We start from the raw sequence: 8516 nt of genomic DNA, 5'->3' as shown, positions 1-8516 counted from the left end.
AAAAAATTTGTCGGAAGTGCGATTGGAAAATTAATCAGTATTAGAAGGATAAATTTGGGCAATAGAAAAGTAATATGTGCATTATTTAAAGGAATTTATTTTAAAGGAAAAACAATTGAAAACAAAAAAATTATTAGAAAATATTTTATGGTAGTAATATTATTATTATTAGAAAAAATATTTTGAAGGAAGGAATTAATATCAAATATTGAGAATATTTATGGAAAATCAAAAAAGCATAAAATATAAAAAACAAGAAAAAAAGGAAATAAAAATAAAACAAAAGATTTGTCAGAAGTGGTATTAGAAAATTAATCAGTATTAGAAGAATAGATTTGGGCAATAGACAAGTAATATTTTCATTTTTTAAAAGAATTAATTTTAAGGGAAAAACACTTGAAAAAAAAGAATTATTAGATAAAATATTTTGCAGGAAAGAAATATTTTAAAATATTGAGAATATTTATAAAAAATCGAAAAAAGTATAAAATAGAAAAAAAGATTTGTCAGAAGTGCGACTCGTAAATTAATCAGTATTAGATCGATTTTGGTAATAGAAAAGTAATATTTTCATTATTTAAAGGAATTAATTTTAAGGGAAAAACACTTGAAAAAAAGAAATATTTTAAAATATTGAGAATATTTATAAAAATCGAAAAAAGCATAAAATAGAAAATAAAATAGAAAAAAAAGATTTGTCAGAAGTGGGATTCGAACCCACGCCCTCAGAGAGGACCAGAACGCTCATTGCACAACACACCCTCCTGGGAAGGGCAAGAGTCTTGGGTATAGCTCTTGAGTCTGGCGCCTTAGACCGCTCGGCCATCCTGACACATGCGGAGAGGGCGGCCCGTGTTCAGGCTTCTGGCAGCGGGCTATTTATAGATAGGCAAAACATATTCGAGTGGGTGGACGCAGAGACGCAGAGACGCAGAGACGCACCTTCGGGTGATAAAAGCTTGATAAAAGACGGTGTCATTGGTGTGTGGTGTTGCTGTGTTGGTTGCCATGTGGTTAAGTGCTGCAGTGTTGCCATTTCATGCTTGGCTAAATCGTTGCTAAATCGTAACCTGAGCACCGTTTCCGCCAGGGCAATCAAAACCGAATTGAAGCTGGCGATGCCTCGGCGCTCGGTGTTCGGTGTTCGGTGTTGCCCGGGGGCCTCATCATAAAAATCACACAAACCGCAGCCCCACACTGCCAAACGTGGCCACACAGACACACAGTCACACACAGAATTGATGCGCCACGAGTTCAAGTCAATTGCAGAGCCCGCAGGCTTCGGAGAGCGCGTGGCGTGCCCCTTGTTCCTCCCCCGGCCCTTGCCAATGCGGCGGCGGTGCTGAAACCACAAGCCTTAACCCCCTGCCAGCTGCTGTGATGTATTTGTCAGCTTCGAAAAAAAATCAAATAAGGAATAATCGCCAAAGACGTAACGAAACGACCTCAGGAATACCATTTATATATTTTTTTAATTTTTTTTTAAATTTTTATATGTGTATTTAATAATAATGTATATTTTATTTTATTATTATATTTTACATAGATATTTCTTATTTATTTATAAATTATTTTTTTAATAATAACAATTAACTGTAATTATTAAAATTACCTCTATAATGGGTTGAATTTAGCATAATTTTTATGGTTTTATTACCATTTTTTTATTTTTGTTTTATTTGTTTAAATTAATACATATTTTGTATTTATTTTTTATAATGCACAATTAACTGTGCTGTAATTATACAAATATTTTGTTATTGTTATTGTTATTTTCCACGTTTTTTATTTATTTATTTAATTTTTTTTTTTTTAAATGAATATATATTTTTTATTTATTTTTGTTTATATAATACACAAATCACTGTACTGTAATTATTAAAATATGTTGTATAATGGATTGAATTTAACATAATTTTGTATTGTTTTATTACCCTTTTTTTTTATTTATTTATTTAATTTAATTCATTTTTTAAATAATATAAATATATTTCTTTTTTTTTTTAATAATAAACAATCAACTGTACTGTAGTTATTCAAATTAATATTTATTTTGTTTTTATCTGTTTTTATTTAGTAGTTATTGCAACTACTTTTACAATGGATTGAGTTTACCATAATTTTGTATTGTTTTATTTATTTATATTAGTTTTTTACATTTTTTTTAAATGAATAAATTTATATTTTTAATTTATTTATTTTTAATAATGTAATTTGTAAAACAACTTTTATAATATTTGAATTTAACATAGTTTTATATTTTTTTACTCCCATTTTTATGTTGTTATGTATTTATTTTTTTTTTAATGAATATTTGCTAATTTATTCTTATTGATTAGCTCCGAATTTTGTGTTTATTTAGTGAAGCGGATAAGCAGTTCTCTGCTCTCCCAATCCTAGGCTGCAGATTTATGTTTAAAGATATTTTCCTATACATTTGAGAACTGAGAAACATATCCGTGTGCACGCTCCTGTTTAATGGGTATCGAAATATACATTACAGAAAGTATCCCCCCGGAGGAGGAGTGTGGGCAGGCGGAGGCTATCAAATGCAGCCTCACTTCCACAGGAGGCGGTGGCAGTGACAGTGGCAGTGGCTGTGGCATTGCCAGACGTCGTTGATGATGCTGGACGGAGACTGAGGACTGAGACAGAGGCCGTGTGTGTTTGTGGCTGGCATGGCATTGAAATCGAAATCGAAATCGACAACCAGACACTTCAAACGCATGCAAAACGCATCGAAACAATGAGATTTACGTGCTTCCCAGCTGTTATGGACTGCAATCGGATACATGTTCAGAGTGACGGGCAGGGAGGGGACGGCAAGGGGGGTGGCAGGGGGGGATGGCAAGAGTTGAGTGCCGTATTATTACAATGCGAAAGAGATCTGCCTGTGGGTCCCCCGGGGGGTAGGCAAATGGATTTTGGTCTCCCAACCCACCCCTCCCCACTCCCCCCTCTCTCCTCTCTCCTCGTTCTGCATGTTAAACGGTAATGACAGCCATAAGCTTTGCCCATGTCGGTCTCTGGTCGGTCTCTGGCCGGTCTCTGGTATCTGCTTGGGCAGCCAAGCCGAAAAGTTTGTTGTGTTAATTTTCAATGCATAAAATTCATTGGCCCGGTCTAGACTGCGTCTCGAGTCGAGTGTCGAGGCCCAAGCCATGCCTGGCGGGGCGTCAGCTTTCAATCGAGTGCCCCCCGAGTCTCCCCGTCACCCGTCTCCCCGTCTCCCGTCTGTTGCATTGTCCCATACGTCGTCTTCCGTAATTGTAATCCATACTGTGCTCTGCCTTTGGCAAATAATTGTTTAAATATCGTTAAAAAAAAGAAACTCCAAGACTTGGGCTCGTCCGGGATTTGAACCCGGGACCTCCCGCACCCTAAGCGGAAATCATACCCCTAGACCAACGAGCCGTGCGTCGAAAGGCGGCCGAAAGACGAAAGATTATGGGTCTTGGAGGTGATCTTCGAACAGCATTCATGGGCTTAATGTAAATGTCCTCAATTAGCTGTTAATGGCTCTGCCTCCCCTGCCCCCTGCCCCCACCCAGCACTTGACCCAGCATATGCAGAATCTCCCTGTCCCTGTCCCTGTCCCAGAGATTAGATCTGGTTTGCCTTCTGTCACTGATTGTAATCCCCGGCCGCGAGCTCGTTAACATTATTTGTTGTGGTCTCTTTTCGCAAAGTGCATTGGTCTTTGGGCGGGGGTGCAGGGGTGGAGGGGTGCAGGGGTTGACCCGCATTCAATCTGCGTCTTTTGGCTGCCCTTTAAAGTCTCCCCGTGCAGCCCTGGATTGGTTTTTTTTTACAACTATTTGATCAAATGCTTAGGCAACATCAAAAGGCTCTCCTTAACGCGTATGGTCAAGCACACACACACAGGCAGGCAGGCAGGCAGGCAGACAGGCAACATTCGGTGGCAAGTTCCGTGAGTTGATGGCTTCATTAGGGGTTGTTCCAGGGGTCAGGGGCCCGCACGGAAAAATGTTTCATGTCTCAATTCGGGCTTGCATAAAAAAACGGCACTTCAAGTGGTTGATTTTACGCTCCTGACGGGTTGGCGGCACCCCCTGCTGTTGCCATTTGTTACGTCACAGCTGTTATGATTTCAAACCGGCCCGTAAGTGTTCCCCTAATTAATATTGCACGAAATCCTCAATCTCTATAAGTGGCAAAGGCCTTGGGGGCCCGCGATTCCGCTGCCACTCATTAGACGAAAAGCTCTGTCGCAATTTCACTCTTCAATGGATCGTAAAACGGGGGGTTGGGAGGTGGTTGGGGGGTAGATCATTAATGGCCTTTTTGGGATCTATCGGGGGTTTATAGAAGGGAGGATATATGTAGATTCAACCCTTGACGAATTCCAAAACCTCAAAGATCTCTTCTCTGCTGGCATTCCTGGCCACCAAAGTTGCCACAACCGTGTCTTACACGTTGCACAACCGAACAACCGAACCACAGACGACTGCCAGTCAGCAAAGGTCTACAATCTATAAAGTACAATCACTTTCGGCCACAATACCAAACACGGACAGGGGACGGGGCGGCTGGAGAAGGGACAGAGACGGGCTGGAACGCCAGGGGACGAGCTGGGGACGGGCTGGGGTTGGGATGGGATGCTTGGGGACGGGCCTGGACGGGTTGGGACGGGCTAAGGCGGTTAGAGACGGGACAGGGACGGGCCTGGAACGCTTGCAGAAGGCCTGGGGACGGCCTGGGACGCTTGGGGACGGGCCTGGAACGGGCCAGGGAAGGCAGTCTGCCCTTTAAATCATGCTCGGAATCTCCCAGAAAACGTGGCTAGATCTCTACGGTGTTTCCCTGCACAATTTTCTATACACACACACAGGATGGATGGCTGGCTGGCTGGCTGGCTGGCTGGCTGGCTGTCTGGTAATTATGGGTTCGAAAAATCTACACCAGCATCGGGGCTTGATGATCGACATTGGTGGCTGTTGGAAATATATGGCCAAAACCTGATGAAAGGCCAGTTTACTCATCCTCATCCCCGCATCGCCCCATCGCCGCATCGCCTGGTCGTGCATTAATTTTAGCACAAGTTTTGTTCCCTTTTTCTTGGGGGACACGCCCACTAAAGTGGCATGCCGCCATGGTTATGTAAACAGCCAGAAGAGGCCCCAAGGAGGCACCAAGGAGGCAAGCAGCACGAAAAAGGTGCATTGATAAAGGCCACAGCCGGCGTTGCCAGGCGTTGATGATGATGACGATGCCACACATCACTAGAGGGCAAAGGTTGCCCTTTGCGATGGCGAGGGGGCGGGGGGGAGGGGCAACTCTCGGCAAGTGTTAATGTTGCAATCACTTTTGAAAGCCATAGAGTGGCGTGTGGAGGAGAGCCGCTCTCTGGGTGGCTTATGGCGGGTATCCGTAGATGATTGGCGGCGTCTAAGCAGGAGATATGGCCAAGGATCTGGCAACTTGGGGCACATATCCCGTGGCGCACATATCAAATGTAAAGTCCAGCCAAATTCCCCCAAAAATCCCGACACAAATGAGGAGCCAAGGACCCAGAGCATAAAATGGCCAAAAAGCTTAACTCTCATAATGCCAATGTGGAGGAGGGAGGGGGCACGGGGTGGGTAAACGGTAAATATATGAATTGGTGGGGCGGGGGGCAGGGCAGGGGGGGCCTGCTGCCAAATGGCTTTATGTGCGTCAGTAAATTTACACCTCGTAATCGAGATGAGTGGACACAGGACACACACACACACAAGAGGAGGGACGAAGGACGAAGGACGAAAGACCCCGACCAGCTGTTGTCCAAGATTAGTCCCTGGCAAAAAATCTGTCGCACAAATTTTCATTTTTATGAGCCCCAGAGCCCCGGCATTAAGGGCTCCGGCATTTGTTTGGCTTTTGTGTAGAGGGGGGGGTGCCCCCTTGCCCCCTCTTGGTTGCCAATTATATAATAACAGCGACAGCAGGCACCCAGAGACAGCGGCGAACATCATCAGTCAGGGATTGGGAGCCCCCCTCCGCGCCGCCCCTGGACTATGGGGATACACATCCGCAAGGGGCAGAAGCAGCATCGGCAGCATTAACTGATTTGCATTTCAATCTTGGCGGCGGCGGCAGCGTCGGCATGTGTTTAGTTTTTGGCTCAAAGAAAGAAAGAAAAAAAAACGAGGAAACCTGTTTCCTGGGGGGGGGGGGGGGGGGGGGGGGGGGGGGGGAAGCTCCAACAGCAGCTGCTGCTGCCACAGCGGACAACACTTGCTGCCAAGTGAGATCTCGACCCCTCGCCGACTTCTTACGAGTTTGCCTTGCTTTCCGTTGCACCGTGACTTAAAATGCAAATGAAAATGCAATCATTGTTGAATCTCGTACAGCGCCAGAGCCGCCACAGCCGCCGCCACAACAGTTGTGGCACATGGCCCCCCGGCCAGGGGGGGCGAGAAGGGTATTTTGTGCCTCGCCTTGGGGCAGCGGGCACTCGGTGGCTGCCCTGGCTGTTGTTGCGATCGCCAGTCAAGCATCCCTGCGGCAACAACTATGAGCATGTTTGCTATGCCCAGTCGAGGCAACAACAGGCAACAGGCAACATCAGACTCCGTTTCAGGAAGCTTCCAAGCCTCGAGATACACAATTTTTGATAATATTTAAACAGGCGACGGAGGCAGCAGCGGCAGCAGCGGCAGCAGGAATGTCGGAGGCAGCAGCAGCCATGTTGAGGGAGGCCAGATTGTGGCTGCAACTTCTTGGGATGCCTGGATGCTGTGTGATAAATTCCTGGCATGAATCGAATGCAATACAAGACTTTTCTATCAAACAACATGAAAATTAGATCGCTGTTGCCGTTGTAATGCTGTCATAAGGCGGTGGGGCAGGGGACGGGGAAGAGGCAACAACTGCCAGCAGATTTTCCTGCCTCTTGTACAGCAGATTACGAGCTTGATCAATGGCCAACCATTAGTGGGGGGAACGGCCATGATGGCTGGAAAACCAGGAAGAATTTACCGATTTATACGAACTTTGACTCAATCCAGGCTCCCACAGAGGCCTTGCCTCAAACCCAAACCCAAACCCAAACCCAAAACCCAATCGCCAGGCATCAAGGTCAAGCCCCAGTCCATTCCCCTGTCCGTTCTGCCGGCAGGACCTAATTGGCAACGCCTTTTGCCACTGCCACTGCCACTGCCACTGCAAGTGACAGGAAACTTTCAGGCCAAGCGGCAGCACCGGCAAACTAATTAGCCTTAAAATAAAATCAACGAAAAAAAAAAGCAAAAAAAAAACACCCAAAATACAAAAAAAAAAAAGATGTTTTTTCCAAGGAAATGATACAATTTCGCGCGCTTGAAAATCAGCCCGTGGAGCAGGGACTGGGGGGACTAAGGGGGGGGGACAGAAGAGGCAAAAAAAATACACACACACACACACAACTGAAAAAAACAAAATTTTAATTTAAAGGAGAATAGCAGGAGAAAAAAGAACCACAGGAAAAAAAATAAGAAACAAACGTATGTCCGGCCGAAGAGCTAGAGATGTGCCACAGCCACGGAAACAGAAACAGCCACGGGATGTGGGCGATGATGGGGGACTTTAGCCGATATATATCTCCAACACAAGGCGATAGATTGGGGTTTGGGGACATATCTTTAATACTGAAATCTGGGTGACATCGTTCTCGATTGTACAAAATTTACGTTGTAATCCAATAAAAAAAATTGTTGAAAAAAAATACTTATAAATAAATATAATAAATAGAAGAAAAAACTTAAAAATAAATAGAAAAAAACATATTATTTTTAAGCAAATGATTATGAATCATCATACCAATCATTATTAGATTATAATGAAAACTAAGATAACATTTTTATGGTGACTTTTACCCAAAAAAATGATGAATGAAATGATGATAAGGTTAAAAAAAAATATATAAAACAAATAAAAAAAATATTTGTGTTTTAATATAATATTATAATGCCATATAAAAATTGTTGAAACAAAAAATTAATAAATAAAATAGATAATAAAATAAATAAATATTAAAAAATACGAAAAAATATATATTTTTTTTTTTTAACTAATATTTTTTTTAACTAAATATATTCAAATAAGGATCATCAACATTCCAAATTGTTTAAATTGAATTGCTATTAAAATTAAGATACAATTTTTATGGTGACTGATACACTACAAAATAATTAATAAAATGATGATGAAATAAAAAAAAATAATTATTAAATTAAAAAAAAAATAAAATAAAAAAATTTGAATACCAAAAAATTTATAAATTAAATAGATAATATAATATAATAAATAAATGAAAAACAAAAAGATAAAAAAAACTTAAAGATATATGGAAAAAACATACTTATTTTTCAATATTAATTTTATAATCTCATAAAAGTAATTGTTGAAATAAAAAAACTAAATAAATAAAATAGATAATATAATAAATAAATAGAAAATAGAAAAAAAAAATGTCAATTTCTTTTTAAATCTAATATCTAATCTATTATTATTTATAATTACATTCAAATAAAGAT

General features: G+C 41.7%; 2 non-coding genes across 2 annotated transcripts; both read right to left on the bottom strand.

Annotated features, from left to right (window-relative positions):
- Positions 1-696: 696 nt before the first annotated feature.
- Trnal-caa lies at positions 697-832 on the bottom strand. Its single transcript has 2 exons — positions 795-832; positions 697-741 (listed from the first exon to the last, which is right to left on the bottom strand). It is a non-coding gene; the product is annotated as a tRNA-Leu (tRNA).
- Positions 833-3342: 2510 nt separating this feature from the next.
- Trnap-agg lies at positions 3343-3414 on the bottom strand. The gene has a single exon. It is a non-coding gene; the product is annotated as a tRNA-Pro (tRNA).
- Positions 3415-8516: the final 5102 nt, after the last annotated feature.

This window comes from Drosophila persimilis, unplaced genomic scaffold, assembly GCF_003286085.1.
Source record: "Drosophila persimilis strain 14011-0111.01,24,50 unplaced genomic scaffold, DperRS2 tig00000431-arrow-pilon, whole genome shotgun sequence".
NCBI lineage: Eukaryota > Metazoa > Arthropoda > Insecta > Diptera > Drosophilidae > Drosophila > Drosophila persimilis.
The sequence above is the reverse complement of the archived record's forward strand: the minus strand, read 5'-3'. Positions and strand labels throughout refer to the sequence as shown.